This window comes from Molossus molossus, unplaced genomic scaffold (genome assembly GCF_014108415.1).
Source record: "Molossus molossus isolate mMolMol1 unplaced genomic scaffold, mMolMol1.p scaffold_m16_p_14, whole genome shotgun sequence".
Lineage (NCBI taxonomy): Eukaryota > Metazoa > Chordata > Mammalia > Chiroptera > Molossidae > Molossus > Molossus molossus.
In genome coordinates this window covers 33409238-33432817 of record NW_023425349.1, presented here as the reverse complement: position 1 = coordinate 33432817, position 23580 = coordinate 33409238, and the positions used below count along the sequence as shown (strand labels likewise).

Sequence of the window (23580 nt, the reverse complement as noted above, 5' to 3'; positions counted from 1 at the left end):
TCTTCCTCCATGGGCCAAACATGCTACTTGGTTCTGCAATGACTATATAGATACTGCTAATACTATGAAGAATGTTTAATGGTTTTCAGTTATTAAATTAACCAAGGACAAGGAATAAAAGATCACTATTATAGTTATAAATAGAACAGCTCTAGTCGTGTAAACTCCGTTGGTTAGAATGCTGTTCCGACACACCAAGTTGGTAGGTTCAATCCCTGGTCAGGGCACATACAAGAATCAACCAATGGCCCTGGCCAGTTTGGCTCAGCAGTTAAGAGCGTCGGCCTAAGGACCAAAGAGTCCCAGGTTCGATTCCGGTCAAGGGCATGTAATTCAGTTGTGGTTTGTCCCTGGCCCTAGTTGGGGTCGTGCCGATGGCAGCCAATCGATGTGTCTCTCTCACATGGATGTTTTTCTCTCTCTCTCTCCCCCTCCCACTCTGTCTGAAGATAAATGTAGAAATATCCTCAGGTGAGGAGGATTAGAAATCAACCAATAAATACATAAATACAGGGAACAACAAATCGATGTTCCTCTCTTCCTGCCTCTCTCTAAAAAAAAAAAAAACCACGCAATCAATAAATTAAAAAAAAAAAAGAATAGAACATAAATATTGCAAACTTTGATATGCTATAAAAACTTCTGTGCCCTACCCAGTTTGGCTCAGCGGTTAGAGCGTTGGCCTGTGGACCAGAGAGTCCTGGGTTCGGTTCCTACTAAGGGCACAGGGACATACCTTGGTTGCAGTTTGTCCCCAGCCCTGATTGGGGTCATGTGGGTGGCAGCCAGTTCATGTGTCTCTCTCACATCGATGTCTCTCTCTCTCTCTCTCTCTTTCTTCCCCCCTCTTTCCCTTCCGCTCTATCTGAAGATAAATGTAAAAATGTCCTTGGGTAAGGTTAAAAAAAAAAAAAAAAAAGACTTTTGTTGCGATAAATTATGATCTAAATGTGAAAATCTCAATATAAACATCTAGAAATAATGGCTTAAATACAACAAAAATACTTTTTAAATGCATTGCTGAACTCAGAAAAAAGAAGTTACCAAAGACCAGAAAGAAAACTGACAACCAGGTTTGTTTTTTCAATGGTCCCAGGAAGGACAGAAGACAAGGTCTTATTATCAAGACCCCTGCAGAGCCAAAATTTCCAAAGTAGTATACTTTCAATAAAAGAGAGGACTAGAAAATGTCAGCCCACTGGTATACAGAGTCAATAAGGATAAAGATGTCTACTTGGTAATTGAAAGAGGTATTACTCCTTTATGAATTCACACCAAGTTTGGAATTCAAATTTTTCACTGCCTATGTTGTCTATGAACCTCTAAACTTAGAATATAATATAAAATTGGTCCAGAACTATGCTACCACAAGGACTACTGACAGAAGTAAAAGCAAAACAGAATCTAAAGAGATACCCCCACTAACCTAAGCCAGCCATTTTCAACTGGCGTGCCACAAGAATTTTTAAACCATGCAATATCTGACCTCTTTTCACTTAGACTGTCAAATTGAAAAATGACAATAGGCAACACAACAAAAGCTGCCCAGTGTGAATAAAAATTATACCTATTTTTTGTCACATTGAAAAAAAAATGTATTTTTTTTGGTGCACCACAGATTTTTAGTAATTAGTTTGTGTGTGCCATGAGATGAAAACGATTGAAAATTGCTGACCTAAGCCAGTGGTTCTCGAACTTTTGCATATGTCAAAAATGCCAGATTATTGGGCTCACTCCCCAGTCTTGATTCATAAAGTCTGAACTGGGGCCCAAGAATCTGCATTTCTAACGTGATCCCAGGTGATGCTTGCTACACCTGGGACTACACTCTGAGAATCAATAAACTAAGAGATAAGGAACTCTCTTAGGGAAAGTTCCTAAGAATAAACTCACCATGATAGAAAAATTTGTTTTGCATTCTCAGCATGAGAAGTTCTGCCTCTCCTTGATTCTGTGCCAGTGGGCTGAATTTTGAAAGTACTAGATGTTGACAACCTAAATTTGTAAGATGTTGATTCAAACCAGGTACAAGTACTATACTGATTGAGTACTAGAGAGATATTACAGTACGGAATTTTAGTGCAGGTTTAGGGATCAAGGGAGGGAAGAGAGGGATGAAGGAAGAATGGGAGCAGGGATAGCCAGTTTTTAAACTCAGTATTTAGCACCTGATAAAATGAGTACAGGATTATACCTCTATTAATACCAAATCATTATTAAAAGTGAAAACAACCCTGGAGACACAGAATGAATTCCATGATTCCAAAAAAGCTAATCAGAAATTTTTAAGCTAAATGCTATGGAAAAAATATTAATACACATGTGCATATATATACAGCTGACCCCTGAACTCGGGATAAGAGTGCTGACCCACTGCAGTGGAAAGGCTGCATATAACTTAATCAGGTCCTCCACATACATAGATTCCCAGCTGTGAATAAAAAAGCAGTTGATCCTTGAACAACCTGGGCTTAAAATGTGTGAGAGCACTTACGCTAGGCATCTTTTGAACAAACACCTGTACTGCTTTTGAGCCATGGGTGGAAGTCCGTGGATACAAAGACCCGACTGTGTGCACTGATCTAAGCCATTTTATACAGGAGACATTAGCATCTGTGGATTTTGCTATTTGAGGGGGTTTTAGAAATAATTCCGAGTAGACACTGAGGGACAACTTAAGTTTCTGGGGAGTCAATAGTTCTAGGGAGATTTCTGACTGTGCTGGAGTTGGTACCCCTAATCTCCATGCTTTTCAAGATTCAACTGTATGTAGCTCCACCGAACCACTAGATTTTATACATCATGAATCTATAACTATAATTTTAAGCTATACACATATGTCAATAAAATAAAAAATGAAGCATGAAACTAGAAAAGATATTAAGAACAACTTGAAATCAAGGGATTCTTCTGAGATAACCACGTGGAGTTGTTCTGTCAACAGCTAAAGCTCAGAGACTAGAAATATTAACTTAGGAGTTTTTGGTATATAGATAGATAGGTTACTGAAGCTGCAAGCATGGACAAAGTTTCCCAAAATATTTTATACAGTGAAACAGAGGCCCAATACTGAACCCTGAAAAACTCCAACATTTTATGCTGAGTAATTGATGAGAGGAGATGCAATGTGGTGGTGGAAGCCAGATGAACGAACTTTCAAGAATTCAACTGAGGTGTCATGTAAAATCAGGGCAGCAAAACATCCACTGTATTTAACAACAGTTAAAATTTCACCAACATGAAGCTATTTCTTTAATAATCTTCCTTATGAATTTAAGGATAATTCTAAAGTTCTAAAATAAAAACATTTCTGATATTTTGGTTGGTACTTTTTTTTCCTTTGGCTGGATTTTTATTCAATTTATAAATTGCACACATATCTGAAATCAAGGATTATGCCAGACATAAAATTTCCACAATGTATCTATTTCATGAAAGCATACTTTCTTCAATCACAATCACTAAATTGGATAGTAATACAGAAACTGCTAATTTTTAAAACTGTAACGGGTTAACAGCAAAAAAAACGAGAGGGAATTTTTGGGGGTGATGAAACTGTTGTTCATCTTGATTGCTGTGGATCCACAATCTGTATGCATTTGTTATAATTCAGCCCTCTACATTAAAAGGGTGAATTCTACTGTATATAAATTATACCTCAATTTTAAATTTAAAAAAATTATAGGAGGCACTTCGATTCTAATTTTAAATACAGCTTATTTTTTTTAGAGATGCGAATGCACCACTTTTGCAAGAAAACCCTGAACGATAAATATAAAGCCATCACTTTTACAGAAATATTAAAATACCAACTAAATGTACATCAGGAAACATACAAGCATATTCGTGGCAATGTTACTTGTAATAATAGTAAAAAACTGGAAACTACCCAAATGTCCATCAAAAAGGGGAGATAAACTACAGTATAATCATATAATAAATGGAATACTAAAAGAAGGAAACTGATTCATCTACACAGCCAACATGCATCAATATAGATCTCAAAATGACAAAAATATACAAAGTATGACATCATTTATATTAAGAAACTAAACAGTATAGTATTGAGGGATACTGTATCTGGTTAAGGCCATATAGAAATACAAAGGGATACTAAACACAAAGTTCAGCAGAGGTTTATCCAAGGCATAGGTAAGGACAGCAGGTGGATGTGATATGGAAGGTCACATGGAGACTTGAGGGTGTCTGTTTGTTTTTTTAATTAGACATATGTCTGCCTTATACTCTAGAGCTTGCATATGTAAAATATTTCATAATTTAAAAAATCAAAGCGCGTGCAAAATTGGAAAGGTATTGACTAGGAGTAATACAATATAAAGCAAACAAGTAAAAAAGAACCTAAGTGCAAAAGTCTTTAATAAACAAGGACAGTGACAAAACTGATAAAACAGTGAAGATGAATGACAAAAAGAGATAAAAAAAAAGATGAGGGTTTTGTTCAAACACTGAGTTTGGAAACATGGATCCAAGAGAATATCTACACTTTCTTTCTCCTCTGTCACCACCATCCCACTTACCCAAACCTATCCTTGGAGTGGGAAAAATCAATAATTTCTTTCCCCCTAGAGAAGCCTGCAGGGAAAATGATGTCCTCAGTAATGATACTAGTTTCAGCTAAGATAAGGAAGTAGAGGTGCTTTAAGAAAAAAATGGAATACGTAGGAGAGTCTGTTTAAAACGAAGTATTCTAAAGGGGAAGGAAAAGTAGAAAACGGTTGGGAGGGAACAAACCTGGGGAAAAAGCCAAGAATAAGCAAATATGAATACATTAAGGAAATAACTTTCTGAGGATAGGACATGGCTTGGTAGATTCTCATTTAATGTGACAACTAAGTTTCATAAGGATGAGAAACATAATCAGAAGTAAGAAATCACACTAATTTTGTTATCAATTAGTTGATGGTATATGACAGTATCTCAGAGGGGATGGGAGAAGGATTTACTACTTTGCTTCCTGCAGAAAAGTGGGAGTGCAGTAAATGGGCAAAGAAAATTTACAACCTTCTTTGGGAACAAAGTACAATGAGGGGGGTGGGGGGTAGGGGGAAAAGGCTCCGTGTGTGCGGCTTGTACACTTGTTCTAAAGTTAGAGAAAAATAAGATGTAAGTTAAATTAGGACTATAAATAACAATACCTTTCAACTTTTTGCAACATCCAAATAGAATCAGCTCTAAATCCTAATTTATTTTCAAACCATGGGTTTAAATCTATTGTATTTGGCAGTTACTCTGAGTTTAAAGTTAATGTTGAGTTAAAGCCTGAAGACTCAAAGTATAACGAACACAGAAAACGTCAAGTAGCTATTTATGGTGGCAGTAGTGAAGATACTAAGTCAATTTTTCCTTATTAGTCTACTACTAAACATCAAGGTATTACAGGCTAATGCTATATCAAAAATGGCATTCAATATGCCATTTAATTCAATACAGACAACTACATCTCTTAACATGTACTACACTGTGTTTAAAAAAATACTTATTGATATCTAAAGGGCAGTAAGTGGGAAAATATAGTAGATAATAGTTAAAAACTGGATTTGAATCTCTGCTCTGCCAATAACTAGATATGTAACTGGGCATCTTGGTGTTCTTTTCCAATTCTTCTTCTGGAAAACCACCCATGATTAGTTTATTATGAGGGTTAAAAACAAAATGAGATAATACATGCAAAGCAGAGAACCTGGCACAAATTCCAATAAGAAATATCAGATAGAAGAATCCTGAATCACCTACACAGCTAGCCTCAGAAATTCGACATCTCCAATTTAATGTGTCACAAGCATTCCTCTTTCAAAACCAGTCCCAAACTGCAACCTGTCATTCCCACACAAACAGAAATTGAGCTGGCTCTGTCTAAAAGTTCTAGCCTTGATTAGCAACTCACTACCTCAGATTTACATACACATGTACAAGTATATAACATGGGCAAAACCCTACCACCCAAGAAGCAATTCTGCAACTGAATTTCCTTTGTGATACCTATGGATTAATGAATTAAAAGTATAGTAGTTAATGATTTATATGAGCATATTCTAGTAATCTTGTTAATAACATAATAATGATTTCAATCCATTCACATCTCATTTTCACTTAATACGTAACAAAATTTTAAGTCACATTTTACCCAGAGGTATCAAAAGTCACTGAAGGCAAGTAATCATGTTTTCTCTCTGAAATATGCATTACTATATAACTCTGAGCATAAACAAATAAATAGTGACAGCTTTAAAAAATATCTTACATGCTTCCATTTTCCTTTCCAACACAATTTCACATATTCTGTAGTATTTTCTATTTTCCTATAGAACTTGGCCTATTAGGACAAATGATTAAGACAAAAAGATAAAAAATACAAGAATATTAAATGGTCAAAAAGTAAACAGCAGCTCAAGAGAAGACAAACATTCTTCAGAAAAGCAGGCTGAAAAATTTATATTAAAGAAGTCCTCTAAGAAGAATACTTATTCCCACATACAACAGAATATAAGAAGAGGGAAGATATTGAGAATTTTGTTTCAAGCCTTCCTAGAAACAACTTAGAATGTTTTCTGCGATTTTCAGCCCTATGTAGGGAAAGGGTAAATATATAAGAACCTGGAAGAAAGCTTTGAAGTGAGCATCCTCTTGAACGGTAGTGTTCTGATCACTTGGGAGGAGAGGGAACAGGCTCTGAAGTCTCACCCTTTCACAAATCACCTTGTTAGGATGGCCAGGTAGAGGTGCTGTATTGGCCCCGGGAGATATCTGGGAAAAAGAGGGAGAAGAAAAGGATAGTTCATGGCTAGCTGCACCAATGTGGAGAATCATGCCTATGAAGAATAGTCTGGATTTCCTAGGTATTTGATTTAGCAGAGACTGGAAGGAAATTAAAAATTAATCTTAAACATCAAAACAAATGTTAAGGATGACAAAGGTTGCCTCTGGCAATAGATCTCTCTTACAAAACTTTCAAAGCAAAAACAGCACTGCTCAAGAACACAGACTCCCCTTCCTACTTTTCCCATATAATTTCTATTGATATCTTTTCTGTTGGTATTAATTTCGAAATCCTAAAGGATACAGACAAGACTTCATGCTAGGAAAACCTGACGTAAGAATTATATATCTTGCACACTGAAAGAAAAGTGTCCACCTGAACTAAGATTAATATATTTTCACATTTTATTTTTTAATTAACCTTCCAAATGATGGTGCAAAAGACAACGAATACTTACAGAACATTTGTGGCAAAACTTCTAAAGAGATCACAGGTATAAAAAAATAAGACCACGGTAATCTCACCTCTATTCAACACAAAACTAGCAACTTTCCTAAGGAATAAAAGACCAGATCATAAGCCCCATATTTTAAATTCATGAGTTAGTTGATTACAGGTTAATCCCCTTAAACTCATATGTAAATATACTTAATCCATAACATTTTAAATCATGGACATCATAAGTATCACCTATTCCACGGTGCTGTGGCATGAACTGTCCCCTCAAGAGGTGAGGGTTTGTGGACCTGCCTGTCCCTACACTGAAGACTATGTGCTTTTTTTTTTTCTTTTTTTCCGTTAACCCTCATCAGAGAAGATCTTTAATTTTTAGAGAGTAGAAAGGAGGGAGGGAGGGCAGGAGAGGGAGAGAAAGAGACACATCAGTTGGGGCCGAAGATCGAACCTGAAACCCAGGTATATGCCCTTGACCAGGAATCAAACCTGAGACCCTTCTGTGCTTTAAGGCTGCCTTATTTTTAGAGCTTCATTTCCTCATTCATTCCCTTACATGTGTCTATTCTGAGACAGGCAATAAACCAAGAAGATAGGCATGGTTTCCTCCCTTTAAGAAGTATATGCTATAAAAATAAAAAAATAAAAGCAAATCACTGTATAATATAAAGAGTAACATCTTTCTGTGATAACTGTAGGTACTGGGTCTATGGAGGGATACCTGGCAAGAGACAGCAGTCTAGTCAGGAAACTGCAAAATGTTCAGTATGGCTAGTCAGTAAGGAAGCAGCCATAGAGCAAGGCAGAAACAGAAACAGTGGCATGCAATATATCAATCATCCTGCTATAATAAACTTTCTTAGTTCCTCTATAAATTTTTGTTTCTGATTTGCTATGAGCCTGGTAAACAGATAACCATGCCTGCTGGTAAAAGTAAAACTACTTCCAAAGATCTTCCTAGGAGTAAAAGCAAAACACTTGAGGGTAGTTAACTTTAGAATTCATTAGTACTGCTACACAGTGTTTTGAACATAAATTTAAAGCTTATCTCTGCACTACAAACATGAATGTGCTAATATCCTTTACCACTATGATGAAGTACGAATTGCTGAATCAAGGAATACTTACAGACTGCCTCCTAGAAGCAAAAAGTTATGTTAGGAAGGAAGATAAAGCATGAATCCCACCCTCAAAAAGCTTATTCTAGTTGAAAAAAAAAAGCAAGTAGCAACTATAGGATAATGTTTTAAATGTCATAATACAGGGGGAAAAATTAGAATAGAGGTAGGAGCCTTGGGTTTATTTGAGGGTAAGAGTAAGAAAAACTTTCATAGGAAAAAGTATATTTCGAATTCCTTATTCCTCATTCAATCTAAGGAGTGCTTTTCACCACTTCAGCAATTCTCTCCTCTCTCAAAAGGGTCTATTCCTTTATATCAGCTTCATATTATTTCTGCAATTTTCTTAAACTTATAATTTGCACAGTAAGTACCTTTGAAGAGCTTTTTAATAAGGCCATCTGCCTTCAACTATCATACCTGAAGCAGTCTGCATGAATAGCACTCTTACAACAAACTGCTCGTACAAGTAGCTGGCTTGGAAAACAGAATCTGACGATCAGGTTTCCTCTCAATTCTTTGTTCCTTTGAAAACTTAAACTGGCAAACCTGGGTCGCTATGGTTACAGTTGGTAATTTTGAAACATATTCCTCTCTACCCACAATTTCCTTTGGTCGGAAGCTCCATTTGTCTATAAAAAGGGAGGATAAATGAATACAATGGAGAAAGGCTATACTCAATTCCTGTAGTTAATACAGATCTGGGACAAAACTGACAGATGAGTTTGATCAATACCAGATGCCCCCACTGGATAAGATAAAATCATACACAATCATTGTGTATGTGTGTGGGTAGGGGGCAGTTAGAATTCTAAGATGGCATCCAAGATTCCCACCACCTCTGTATACATCTGTATAAACCATCTTTTCCTGGTATATGGGAAGGACTGTCAATACAGTGAATTTTATTCCCATGACTAGGTTAAATTACATGACCTAAATTATACAAACTCTTTCACAGAGGTGAAGGGATTGTCAGATGTAATTAAAATTCCAGTCAGGGTTGGGGGGGGGGGGATTCTGGTCAGTTGGTTTTAAGTTAATCAATCACGAAGAGGAGATTATACTGGGTAGGTCTGACTTAATCAAAGAAAGCCCTCAAAAGAGGAACAGTCTTTCCTGAAGAGATTCTGTAGTCAAACCAGTAGACTAAGCTGCTATGTTGTGAGAAGGCACATTAAAGGGGTCATGTGGGAGAGACCTAATGGCACTCTCTAGGAGCTGAGAGCGGTCACCAGACAGCTAGTAAGAAAAATCACAAGAACCATATTATACCAACAACCAGTGAGCAGGGAAAAGGACATCAAGTATCTGATGAAATCACAGCTCCCATTAGGTAAGACCTTAGCCCACAGCTAACCCATACCAGAACTCCTGATCCATGGAAATGCTGAGATAACAGATTCATGTTTTAAACTACTAAATATGTGGTACTTTATTACACAATAGAAAATTAACACTATATATATATATATATATATATATATACAATTGTTATATCACACTCAAAGTTTCTTCTCCAGAATTTTAGCTATATTAATTTGATTAAGAAAATATAAATTAAGACATCTTTAAGCAATACAGTTTTTAAAATCTCAATCTTTTTTTTTTTTATCCTCACCCAAGGACACTTTTGCATTTATCTTCAGATAGAACGGGAAGGAGAGAGGGAAGAAGAGAGAGAGAGAAACATCCATGTGAGAGAGACTTATCGAGTGGTCGCCACCCATACCCCAACCAGGGCCGGGAACAAACTGCAACGGAGGTACATGCCCTTAGCGGAAACCGAACTTGGGACTCTCTGGTCCGCAGGCCGACACCCTAACCGCTGAGCCAAACTGGCCAGGGCTAAAATCTCAATCTTGTAATAGCTAATCTTATACCAGAAAATGAACTAGGATCTCTGATCTTTACACACTGCAAGTCAAGGTTAAGTGGCTTGCTTATAGACACACATCTCATAAATATCAACAGTCATAATTTAAAGCCAAGCCTGCCCCGCCAGTATGGCTCAGTAGTTGAGCGTCAACCATGCGCCCAGAGGTTGCTGGTTCAATTCCCGGTCAGGGCACGTGCCCAGGTTGTGGGCCAAATCCCCAGTGAGGGGCATGCAGGAGGTGGCCAATCACTGTTCTTTCTCATCGATGTTTTTCTCTCTCCTCTCCCTTCCCTTCTCTCTAAAAATCAATAAAGAAAAAAAATAAAAAATAAAGCCAAGCCTATCACCTCTAAAGTTCATACTGAGTCCACTAAACTACCTTGTAGTTTAAGAATTTTAAAAGTAACATTCTTCTTTATAACGTAGTTGGATTAAGAACAAACAATTATTCTGCAAGGCCTATGTAAAGCTATATGAAGTATTTTAAAATGTATTTGTTTCCTTCTAAATTGTTTCTGACATAAATTTCCACTATTGGTCCCAATTCTCCCTCAGCAAAATAATACTAGGTTATTGTATCTGAAAATTGATACAATTCTTTTTTTCTCTAACATGGCAAATGTTGAACATTACCAAGACATGGTAACTTAGCCTTCTCTCAGAATGCAAATTATATTTAAAAATTCATGCCAAGAGAACATCCCTTAAACCTGCAACTCACCCATTTCTCATTTTCAATGTTTATTTACATATAATTGAATGACTAATTCACTCAGCATAATAGAGAGAAGCAATGTTTCACAAAACTAAAGTTATATAAAACAATTTAATCTTTTGAGCACCAACACATTACTATTTTAAGACATCTTTTGTTTAATGTGGCTTTCCCAGTCTTCCCAGTCTTCGTAACCATAATATAACCAAGAATTTAACCTTTGTCTTGGAGAGTGTAGTAATTATTATCAGTTATTGTGCTAAAAATAACATACGACTTAGGTCGAGATATTGTGCCAGAACTTGCTTCCTCCAAAATAGCTTCTGACTACAGCTTCCTTCTTCTTTCATTTACATTTTTCTGATAAAGGGAGGCACAGGATGTGCAGGTGTATTAAGTAATGTGTTTTCTACACAATAAATTGCTCAAAGGCCCAAACAGCCTTCTCCAAAATAGCTACATTACTCTCCAGAAAAAGAAAAAAAAAAAACATTGTTCACTGTTACTTGCTATAATATCAACTGGTCAGCAGCATTCAAATCATAGCCTAATAGGAGAGAAAAACAAAAGATGACTCAAGTGCTTAATGCTGACTCCAAGTCCCTTCCTCCTGTCCTGTAGTTCTAAGTCTGGGTATCTAAAAATGAAGAAGTCAAATCCAAATTATCTAAAATTCCAAAAAAGTCTCACTGCTTCCAGGGGGGCAAATATTAATCACCTGAAAAATAATCAGGCAGATTTTTATTAATAAATCAAAAGTTTGAATCAGTAATATTTCCTCTGATAAATTCTCAGGTTATTCTCCAAAATATGGAAAATATATGTAAAATGTTCATCACAGCACATTAATAGCAACAATTTAAAAGGGAACTAGAAGTAACCTAGCCCTGGCCGGTTTGGCTCAGCGGTTAGAGCATCGGCCTGCGGTCCGGAGAGACCCGGGTTTGGTTCCCGCTAAGGGCATGTACCTCGGTTGCAGTTTGTCCCCGGCCCTGGTTGGTCGTGCGGGTGGCAGCCACTCGATGTGTCCCTTTCACATCGATGTTTCTCTCTCTCTCTCTCTTCCTCTCTCTCCCTCCCACTCTGTGCAAAAAATGGAAAAAAATGTCCTCGGGTGAGGATAAAAAAAAAAAAAAAAATAGAAGTAACCTAAATGACTAACAAGTAAATTATTTGTTAAGTAAGATTATGGTATCTGTGCTTGGTGGACTATTTATGCAGTCATTAAATCATTCAAGGACTGGTACCACCTATGGAGTATGTATGGGATCATTATTGTCCAGCACCGGGGCAATCTTTTTTCGTTGTTGTTAATCCTCACTTGAGGATATTTTTTCCTTTTTTTAGAAGGCATGGAAGGGAGAGAAGGGCAGAGAGAAAAAGAAACTGAGACAGAGGGAGACAGACAGAAACATCAATGTGAGGGAGATACATCAATTGGTTGCCTTCTGCAGTTGCCCAAACCAGGGTTGGATAGCAAACCAGAGACCCTTCAGTACTTGGACCAATGGTCTATCCAATGAGCCACACAGGCCAGGGCTGAGACAATCATTTTTTTTTTTTTTAAATCCTCACCCAAGGACATTTTTGCATCTATCTTCAGATAAAGCGGGTGAGAGAGAGGAAGAGAGACAGAGAGAAACATGGATGTGAGAGAGACACTTCGAGTGGTTGCCACCCACAGGACCCCAACAGGGGCCAGGACAAACTGCAACCGAGGTACTGCCCTTAGTGGAAACCAAACCTGGGACTCTCTAGTCCCTGGGCCGACACTCTAACAGCTGAGCCAAACTGGCCAGGGCTGAGACAATCATTTAAAAAAATGAACTACTATTCCCATTCTTGTGTTAAGTACCCATGTTTTTCTGGAAGCAGAGTAGAGCCAGGATTGGTGAAAGTAGCCAAAAGGCTCTACTCTACCCTTTTCCTCACCGGAAAGTCCCATAAATTAATGGGAAGAAGGGGAGAAGGCAGGGACATTATATGTATTGAGAAGGTGGACACAAAGATAGGAAAAATAAGAGTTACACATTGTTTTAATAAACTGTCTCTTTCCTTCCCTTCACAATCCAGATTTACCTGACAAAGATTATCATCCCCTCAAGAAACTGTGCCTAAAATCATTTTACTTAGGCTGGTAACCTCTTAGTAGATTGCTCTAAAGTATCTTTTCAAGTTGTAGCTCTAAGAATGATACAGATTGGAAAACATCCATACTATGGCCAGTCCAAATCAATACAAAAATTATTTGTACGTGTATTTGAAAAGACCAAGTGTGACTGAGTTCTTTATTCTTTTTAAATAAAAATCATAATTAATTCAAATATTTATTGCATGTCTACCATGTGCTAGATGTGAATACAATGGGGGAAAAGAAATAGTCCTTGGCCTCAAAGAGATTCAGTCTAGTGAGGCAATTCAACAGGAACTAAAAGTGAAGACAATAGGGACCCCTAACAGAGGGGATGAGAGGTAGGTAAGATATTCAAATTAGAGGGAGGGAAGGTAAAGTGTTTTAATCCTTAAAAAAAGGAACATGAAAAGATATGAGTGTGGGTGGGGACTGTATGCATGTCCCCTCTCCATCTATTTACACAAATTTCTCGCTAATTTACTATATATTTGCTTGATCTCCTCGCAGATAGTATCACATTAGGAATTTAACATTTGCTTAATGAACCAAACTACTGGGTTCAAGTATATATTTACAATCTATACGCCCTCAAATAAAGCAAGTCGTGAGTTAACCAAAGAACAGAAGTGAAAATGAACAGAGGTGATTTAGAAACAACCAGAAAACCAGTAAGTAGACTCAGATACTACAGAACAATCACAGGATCAATCAAGAACTACCTTTTTCCAACAAAATGGTGGTGGCCTAAACAAAACTGGTGGCAGCAGAGAGAGAAATAGATGGACTAGATTAGAAATAAAAGACAATCTTGATCAATAATCTTTCCATGCTGATGTATCATTTCAGAGATTTTTTATCTAAAGATTTTTTTCATGCTTCCCACCCCGACCTTGGGGAAAAAAAGGAAAAACGGAGCACAAATAAAATGTAACTAAAAGCCTGATCCAAAGCTGTTGGCAGAGAGACAATAGAACTACACTCTACATTATGATGCTAACAGACTCAGTTATATCTAACTACCTAGAAAAACAGATGGGTACATAAACTTCAACAAGTACAGAATCACAAAATATATCAAGGGTGGGGAAACAATGAAAATCATTTATATCCAACTCTCATATTTTACTGAAGAGGGAGGACCTGAGGCCCACAAGGCTAGTCTGTGGCAAAACTGGTTCAACTATATCTCTTCTAAAAGGCCACAGATTCTCTTAGAAAAAGCATTACAGAAAATGATAGAAATCAACTTAAACTAGAACTCCTATAATAAGCAGATTGAAGATTTAATAGGTTTTCAAAAAGTGAAAAATATTATGCCAGTAAATTTATGAGCTAGCGAAAACTGGAGAAAGCGGTAACTGAAGTGATACAATTCCCACTTGAAAACCCAGCTATTAATTTCATCTTTTGATTGCAGGTACATACCAGCTTCACTGCAACTGATCTGATACCTATATTTGTTCTTGTATTGTTACTTATATATAAGTCCCATTTCTATTAGCCTGTGTTCTCCAAAAACAGGAACAACTTTACCTTGATTTACAGTCCCTAGACCCTTACTGTTTTGATTTCATAAAAACTGTGTGAATGAATTGTCTTAAAATTTAAGCCTAGTTACCAGAGATGATTGCTATTTGAAGGAATTTTGTGGTAAATGTGTTAACTGTATTGCAATCAAGGATCTAAAAGGGTATATACTTAAATTTTCATACATTTAAGTGCGCCTCCTTAAGAAAAAAAATGCAATTCATATGTTAGCAATAATTAATTACATGCTAAGTATTCATGTTTCTATTTATGATGGAAGAATTAGCATACCCAACTTTTACTGAATAACAGTATACATCATTTTTGCAGCACAAAGAAAAAGTGAGGTCCCTTTTCAAGTCCTATAACGAAAATAAAAACTTTATTCTTTAGCCTTCAATAATTTGAAAAACCAACCTCTCTCATTCTTCAGCCCTGAAAGGAATAACTTTTATCCCCTGAGAACAAAACACAGCCTGGACAGAAACCCCCAGCAGCAGAAGGATGTGTGAGAGGACCCTTCCGACTGGTTCCGCGTTCTCCTGGGTGACATCATTTCACCTGCGCCTTGGCAAAAAGGGAGGGAGCCAGAGAGTGAGGCCATCTGCCAGGGGCAGCAGGCCAGAGCTCTCGTTCTCTGTGCCCACTCATTCTCACTGCCGCCTGGGAAACAAAGAGTGCTGGACGCCCCCGCAGAACACCGGACAACCACACCTCCGCCCAGCCGCTGGGCGCGCCCGCAGCCTCCCAACGGCCTGCGGCTGGGCCCGTCCCACCCTTGCGCGCGGGAACCAACGGCCGCAGCTCCTAGTACCTGCGAGGGAAGGCTCCGCCCTGCGGAGTTGCCCCCGTGGCTCCTTGCGGGCCTGCCACCTCCTATTGTGACTGCTCGCCCAGCCAGCGGCCTGCTCGCCAGATCCCTCGTCCCCCGGGCCTCCTCGCCCCCGGAACCCGGGCTCCGAACAAGGCGCTGTCACGGCGCTTCCTTCCTCCCTCCTAGTACCATCACACGGCCGCGCCAGGAAACGAAGGCTGCACGCCCAGAGCTGACAGTCGGCTAATGCCTCGGGGGCTCCATGCTCTCTGCCCCCGCGCCCTAACTGCCTGGGCCGCCGCCCCGCCCCACTGCACCCCTCCGCAGGGCTTAAGGACCGGGCTGCACGCGCGCCGGCGCACTAACTCTTCGCTGCGCGCGCAGGCGACGCCCCTCGCTGCTAGGCCGCTTGATGAGTGAGCACGCGGCCCTCCCATTCCCCTCGGAACAAACCTAGCGGGCCCTGGGCGCGAGACCGACAGACGCTCCGCCTCTTTTCCCCTTGGTTCAGTGCAGAGCCCCCTTTGTTTCCACCCCGAGGGGCAGGGGGCGGGGCGGAGCTGTGCGCATCCTGGCGCGCCACTCGGACTAGTTCCGGCAACAGAGTCCGTGGCACCGCGCCCCTACGCAGCTCCGCCCTGGCCCGCCTCCCTCCCCGCCTCCACCGTTCGGATGCAGGACAGGGTCTCCCAATTCCTACACTCCCTCCCTAAATTGTTGCTGCTGGTGGGTGCCTCCCACCTCCAAAACTCAGCAGTCAATAAATACCTGACCTCACTTAAATTCACAATACGTATTTATGTGGCCTGAGGAACTTTTATTGATGTAGAGGCAAAGTGTCTCACAATGGAGCAAGCAGGTTCCAACCCAACGTGTCCGACTGTAAGGCTTAAAAAGCGACAATTATTCAGACCTTGCTGATGGGAAATGAGATAAGTATGAGGACCTAAGCCAGCTTGGTGACCTGATCAAGTTCAAGATCTAAAAGAGGAAGTAAGGCCTTCCATAAAAAGCACAATGAACACAGGGAAAAGATAGTTAAGTGGTATCCGAGGAAAGGAGAGCAGTCAAGGACATTATGGACGAAGTGGGCTTTAAACAGACAGGGATTAGATGTCTTCAAGGGCAGTGATGATTATTTTACAGTGGTCCATTGGCGGGAGGTAACAAAAAAACAATGGGTTTTTCAGGCAACCCATTTATTTTCAGGTATCAAATAAACAATGGGTTATTTAAATCAGTCTCCTTCCTGGTAGAAGCCTCAGCCTGCTTCTGGTAGATTAGGGAATCAGACTAAAATGATGTTCCAGGACCATCTGAACCTCTATGTATGAATATGGTAATTAGTTGTATATATCTTGTCTCCCATATCAGGCTCAGCACTGGAACCGTTTGGACTCTATAACCCCAAGGTCCAAACCTACAGCCTGAAACACAACAGCAGGTGCTTAGCAACTGTTGAATCAAAGTTCCAGCAATAACATCATAGGCTTTTACAATTCCTGGACAAAGAATAGCCCCTTATGAACACAACCCTTCCCCCAGCCCTAAACACCATTATATAGCTTAGTTACATAGTTGATTCTTCCCTCAAAGCCCTCTCTACCAGTCTAATAAAGCAGCCAATTTGTAGATAATTACATCCAATTTTTTATGTTTTTATTTTCCACTTCATGGTAAAGAGTCATAATTCCCATCCACATCTTTAGATGTATTCAATGCAATCCATTTCTAACATCTGAATTCCTCACAACTCCTCTACTGCTATGGATTGACCTGGCATTACAGATCTTCAACCAGAATCTCAGCTACACAAACAGAGTTTCCTGTGTACTTGGATATAGAGTATGTGATGAGAGGTGAAAATGGGGGGAAATACTGGGAAAGGGGAGAGAAATTACCATTTGAAAGTTGTCCAATCATAAGAGTTAGATTCTTCAAGTGCTGAATCTCAGCAGCAAAAATCTACTATAGTCCTCCAGGGTTCCTAAACCTTTGGTTTATCTGAATTCCCCTTTGTGAGGCAAATTCATTGAGAACCTTCTCAAATGGTTAACATCTTAGCTACCTGAACTCTTAGGGCTTAACCCAAGAAGTCTGCCTAGATGTAAGCAATGCTCCCTCCCCTCAAGGTTGGATAGTTTGAAATTTGTACTGCAATTTCTTCTTTAATTGATTTTCTTAACCAAAAACTATGGTACTAGTAAACACCCAAGGATAAGCTTTAAGGTGGGCCAAATTATACCAGAGCAGTTGCTCAACTCCAGTCCACCTATAATTTTATTTGGTATTTGACCAAAAAAATGGAGAGCCTTGTTAGAGAGGTGTCCCATAAAATGTTTTGCAATGATGGAAATGTTTGACATCTGCACCATCCAAAAGGGGGTCACAGGCTACATTTGGCTACTGAGCACTTGAAATGGGGCTAGTACAACTAATGAGATGACCAGGATCAGGTGGCTAGAGGATGGCACACCACTTGTAGAAATAGTTGCTTGTGAAAAGAACTTCTTGAGAATGCTGACTCTAAGAATGCCCTTTAAAATTGGTTTTCACAACAGATGTGAAAACTGTGAATGACTACTAACAACTTCTTCCTGAGGTACCCGTCATTTAAGTCCCCTCACTTGTAAAATAAAAATCCCACTTTTTGAAAGCCTGCTTTATACCACTTCACTTTTATGAAAGAACTACATTACTGCCTGTTTTTGCTAACTGAAAGGAATATGAAGATGATTTAGCAAAAACAGGGTTCAGCATTTGTTTTTCTGTGAGCACAGCAGTACACACCTGAGCAGCAAGAGTGGCACCACCAAGCTCCTTCCTGGGCAGCCTACACTCAGCATCTCAGCAGCAAGCTACCATTGCTTTGAACTGTATCTGTGCTTTATCTCGATTTACTTTGTGCATTCACTTTATGCCATTTTGACTTATGAAAAGTTTCATAGGAATGCTCAAGATTGTGGAGGAAACCTATATGCCATTCAATATACTGCTTACCAAATAGGAAAATATGCAAGTTCTTTCAAATGTGTCTGGCCACTGAGGTTGTCTGTTCTGGTGTCCGACCATTCTAATATGTGTTGATAACATCTGAGATTTTGATTGGGCTGCACTGGATCTAGAGATGATCTAAGAAGTGCTGATATATTTACAATATTGTATCTTCAATCTATTAGCAAGATGCATCCTTATACTGAGTAACTAATTTTTTTCCATTATGCTTCAGTTTTCTGTAGAGGTCTTGCACATTTTTGTTCTTAGGTTTATTCTAGGTTTTATATGTAATTATTAATTCTAATAATTTACCTTGATTCTTTTGAATTTTCTATGCATACAATCCTGTTGGCAGAAAAGAATGACTATTCAATTTCTTTTTTTCCAAAACATTTTCCTTTATTTGGGTCTTGATTTACTGCACTTGCTAGGACCTCTGGCACAGTGCTAAATAGACACAGTGAGAGCAGGCATTTCTGTCTTATTTCAAAAAAAACCCCAAACATTCAATATTTCACATTTATGTATGTTTGCAATAGGTTTTCTTGTGATCTCTTTAGCAAATTATAGGTGTTCTCATTTATTTCTACTTTGCTTAAAGTTTATCAGAAATGGATGTTTAACTTTATCAAACCTTTTTGTATCTAGGAGTGAATTATATTATTTTTCTGTTAATGTGTGAATTATATTGACTAGTTTTTGGATGTTAAACCAACTTTACATTTCTAATTTTAAAAATACATATTATTGAATAACCCCTTTTATATATTGATGGATTCAGTTTGCCAGTATTTTGTTTAGGATTTTTACATATGTGTTCTTGACTGAGATGAGCTGTTATTTCACATTTCTGTAATGTCTTTGTCAAGTTTTGTTACAAAGATTATGCTAGTCTCAGAAATTGAAATCTGGGAGTGTTCTCTTTTTCTATTCTCTGGAAGAGTTTCTATAAGATTGGTGGTATACTTTCTATAAATGTTTGGTAGAATTTGCTGGTTAGTCAACTGAACTTGGAATTAAATTTCTTTAATATTTATGGATTTCTTGTGTTTTCCTGCCTTTTCCTCATTCTGAAACTCACAATCTACTTCGAGAAAACTATCTCGCAATCTTGTCAATTTGAAGGGTACTACTGCTGGAAATACATTTTCAAACATACTTTATAAATAATAATTACAAACAAATTTTATGTAAGTAATAGTAGTCTACCAAACAGTAAATATAAAATTTGGTTTTGTGCTCAAATTTTCATTTCTAGACATCAAATAATAGTTATCTGAAGGATCCTTATACAAAAGAGATGATGATAGGCTATAGGCTTTCTTACCCCTCTACACACTTCTATCATAGCACCTTACAGTATTTATTAAATATCTATTCTCTCCTATTAAACTGTAATAAGCTCCTCTGGAACAGGTCCCATTTCTCCTCTGTATATCACTGACATCCACATTGGGAGAATGCTGGCTGATAGAGAAGACACAAAAAAGGTGGGGCATCTCCTAGTTTAACATATTGAAAGGCATGACTGAAGAGCTGCAGATAAAGAACCACACACATGAAGGAAAAATATCAGGAAAAGAAAAGCTATACACTGTTGGGCCCTGTCCTGCCAAAGAAGGTGCTGGGTAGAGAATGTTAGAAGTCTTTGACCTCTATAATGAAGAGGCAGTTTCCCACTGTTAACACTGTCAGAAATGTGGCTGTGCTGCCATCTTATTCACTGCCAAGTCTCCTGACTATAACCTCATTCCAAACCCTACCACTACTGCTGAGTTAGTGGCCTCTACTCTGTTCCAAAAGAGCATTAATCCTCCTACCTTGCAAGTACATAGTATTTACTTGACTTTTTTGCCCATTAGACAGTAAACTCCTTGAAGCTATATAGCCCCGTGGTTCTCAACCTTCCTGATGCCGCGACCCTTTAATACAGTTCCTCATGTTGTGGTGACCCCCAACCATAAAATTATTTTCTTTGTTACTTCATAACTGCAATTTTGCTACTGTTATGTCTTGGGCAACTCCCGTGAAAGGGTCGTTCGATCCCCAAAGGGGTCTTGACCCACAGGTTGAGAACCGCTGCTATAGACTAAGCCTTGCTGTTTCTGGTAAGGGGTCTAGCACATGGCAACAGCTCAGTAAATAGTTTAATGATATGTAAATACAGCAATGGTATTCTAATGTATTTATCAATAGGTAAATTCCCAAGGAGAAATGGGACACAGAGACAGAGTAGGTAGTAAAAGAGAGGAACAAGGACACACAAAATAAATTTCAAAATTTCCTGAAGGAGCTCTGCTCACTTTCATCCCCTAAAAGTTCCCTTCCTTCTACCAAAACCAGCTAAAAGGACTTTATAAGATGAAGCTACTCAGGGGAAAGGTGAATTGGCCTAGTACTATTCAGGCTATGAGGCATCTACAAGCATTAACTATAAACTCAAAAATGGTTAAGATGGTGCCTGGGTGGCTGAGGTGGTTGGAGCATCATCCCGTACACCAAGAGGTTGTGGGTTTGATTCCAAGTCAAGGCACATGCCTGGGTTGCAGGTTCGAACCCCAGCTGGGGCACATGAGGGAGGCAACCAAGCGATGTTTCTCACATCAGTATTTCTCTCCCCACCTCTTCCTCTCTCTCTCTCTCAAACCAATTTAAAAAAAAAAAGACTAAGATGGTAAATTTTATGTCAGGTAAATTTTACCACAACTATAAAAGAAAATGTTATCACAGCAGTAAAAGGGATGTTTTTAAAAATATAAGCCAGATTATGTCACGCCTTTGCTTAAAACCTTCCAAATGTTTCCCATAACCAGCAGAATAAAATCTAAAGTTCTTTCCCAGGCTTACCAAGATCCATGTGATTTGTCTCACAACTGCCTCTTCTCATACCACTTCCACCCTCATTCACCTTGCTCATGCACATCAGCCTTATTTCTGTTTGCACAATCTTTCTAGCCTTAGAGCCTTTGCACAGCTGTTTCTTCTCCTTAAAATGTGTTCATTCTTATCATTTATATCTTAGCCTCAGTGTCACCTTCCCTAAATACCTTCCCTAACACCTAATCTAGAGGAGCCAACTGCCCAATTACTTGCACAGCACTTGAGTATCTGATTATTTACTGGTTTACATATACAGTTCACTTTCTGCATCTTCCACAAAAAAAAAAAAAAATAGCCACCAGAAAAACAAGCATCTTCTTTGTCAGTCTTTTCACCACTGTATCCTGGTGACTCAACAGTGCCTGGCATATAACAGGTACTTAATATTTGCTGAATGAATAAATGCAAGAGTTTTTTTTAATGATCTAAAGTTTCACAATTAAAGACATGTTAAATTACCATAAAGCCTTAAGATGGAACATCATGCAGCCATTTTTACTGATGTTTCAGGTAGATATACTGTGCAGATCATATTTTCCAAGATGGCCATAGTAAGTTCTTCTGCCTTTCATTCTCTTCTTATAACATTATGTTGACATTTCTGCCCAGTGGTAGGATCAATGTTCCCTTCTCTTGACTTTGGGCAGGCCTGTGACTGTGGTGGAAATGATGCTTTGTGACTTCTGAAGCTAGGTAATATAAGGTCATACAGCATCTGCCTGGTCCTCTTGGGACAGTCACTCTTGGTATCAAGCCACCATGCTGTGAGAAGTCCAAGCTACATGTAGGTGCTCAGGCCAAGAGCTCTATTTGAAATGCCAGCAACCACCATCAAACACGTAAGTACTTCAAAATGACTCCATCCTCAGCCACCATTTGACTGCAAATGAATATGAAAATCCACACAAGAGCCACCTAGCTGAACACAGGAAACCACAGAACCATGAAAGATATGCTTTGCACTACTGTGTTTTAGGGTAACCAATTACACAGTCACAGATAATTAGAACAATTTAGTTTTATTTTAACCATGCAGAGAATACAGAGGAAAATTTGGGGGTGGGGGGAAGCTATGTTAAGAGTAATTATCTAGTCCTGGCCAGTATGGCTCAGCAGTTAGAGTGCCAGCCTGCAGACCAAAGGTCACAGGTTCAATTCCCGGTCAAGGGCATGTACCTGCAGGTTTAATCCTCGGCCCTGGACTGGGGTTGCACAGGAGGCAACCAATTGATGTGTTTCTCTCACATTGATGTGTCTTTCCCTTCCTCCCTCCCTCCCTTCCACTCTATCTAAAAAATCAATGGAAAAATATTCTTGGTGAGGATTAACAACAAAAAAAGAGTAATTATCTACTGAAATATGGTGAGTTTGCTTATGACACAGTCTATTTCTATGTTATTTCCCCACATTTCCATAATGGATACATGTAACTATATAATTGGAAGCACGGAGAGATTTAATTTTTTTTTAAGTACAAGTGGCAAGAATAATCAAAGATCCTTAACTGGCTTTTCTTTAACGGACCATGCAAGATTTAGGAATGGCCAATAAGCATATAATATAACCAGCATCATTAGTTATTAGAGAAATGCAAATTAAAACCAGAATAAGATGCCACTTCACACTTACTACAGTGGCTATAATTTAAAAGACAATAAAAAAATACTGGCATGCCCTTCCCAACCAAGGGCACATACCTAAGTTGCAGGTTCGATTCCCTGCCTTGATTGGGCCCTGGTTGTTGTGAAGAAGGCAGCCAATTGACGTGTCTCTCACATGGATGTTTCTCTCTCTTTCTGTGTCTGTGTCTGTATCTCTCTCTCCCTTCCTCTCTCTCTCCTTCCCTCCCTCCTTCTACTCTATCTAAAAAATCAATGGAAAAATATTCTCAGGTGAAGATTAAAAAAAAAAAAAATGTTGGTGTATTTTCTGGAATGCAAAATGGTGCAGCTACTTTGAAAAATAAACAAATATCCATCAACTTGTGAAGAGATGAATTAAATGTGTTATACCCATACAATGGAATATTATTCACCCATAAAAAAGAATGGCATGCCATGGCTGGTTTAGCTCAGTGGTTATTGTCAGCCTGCAGACCAATAGTCTCAGGTTCAATTCTGGTCAAGGGCATGTATCTCGGTTGCAGTTCATCCCCAGTCCTTGTCAGGGTCATGCGGGAGGCAACCAGTTGATGTGTCTCTTTCACATGGATGTTTCTCTCTCTCTCTCCCACTCTATCTAAAGATAAACAGAAAAATATCTTCAGGTGAGGATTAAAAAGAAAA

The 23580-nt window shown here is 38.8% G+C and overlaps 1 protein-coding gene across 8 annotated transcripts in view; it reads right to left on the bottom strand.

The window, feature by feature from the left end:
- Nucleotides 1-23580, bottom strand: part of RNF38 (ring finger protein 38) — a 75453-nt gene that overhangs the window by 41399 nt on the left and 10474 nt on the right. For 4 of the 8 annotated variants that reach the window (XM_036261957.1, XM_036261949.1, XM_036261947.1 and 1 more), the window contains 2 exons: nucleotides 6616-6765; nucleotides 6263-6334 (listed from right to left, as the gene is read on the bottom strand). The gene's annotated coding sequence lies outside the window, so the exon portion shown is untranslated. Of the gene's footprint in view, nucleotides 1-6262; nucleotides 6335-6615; nucleotides 6766-15418; nucleotides 15737-15871; nucleotides 15968-23580 lie in introns of those variants that run through there. The other 4 variants (XM_036261952.1, XM_036261953.1, XM_036261948.1 and 1 more) reach the window with 4 other exon arrangements.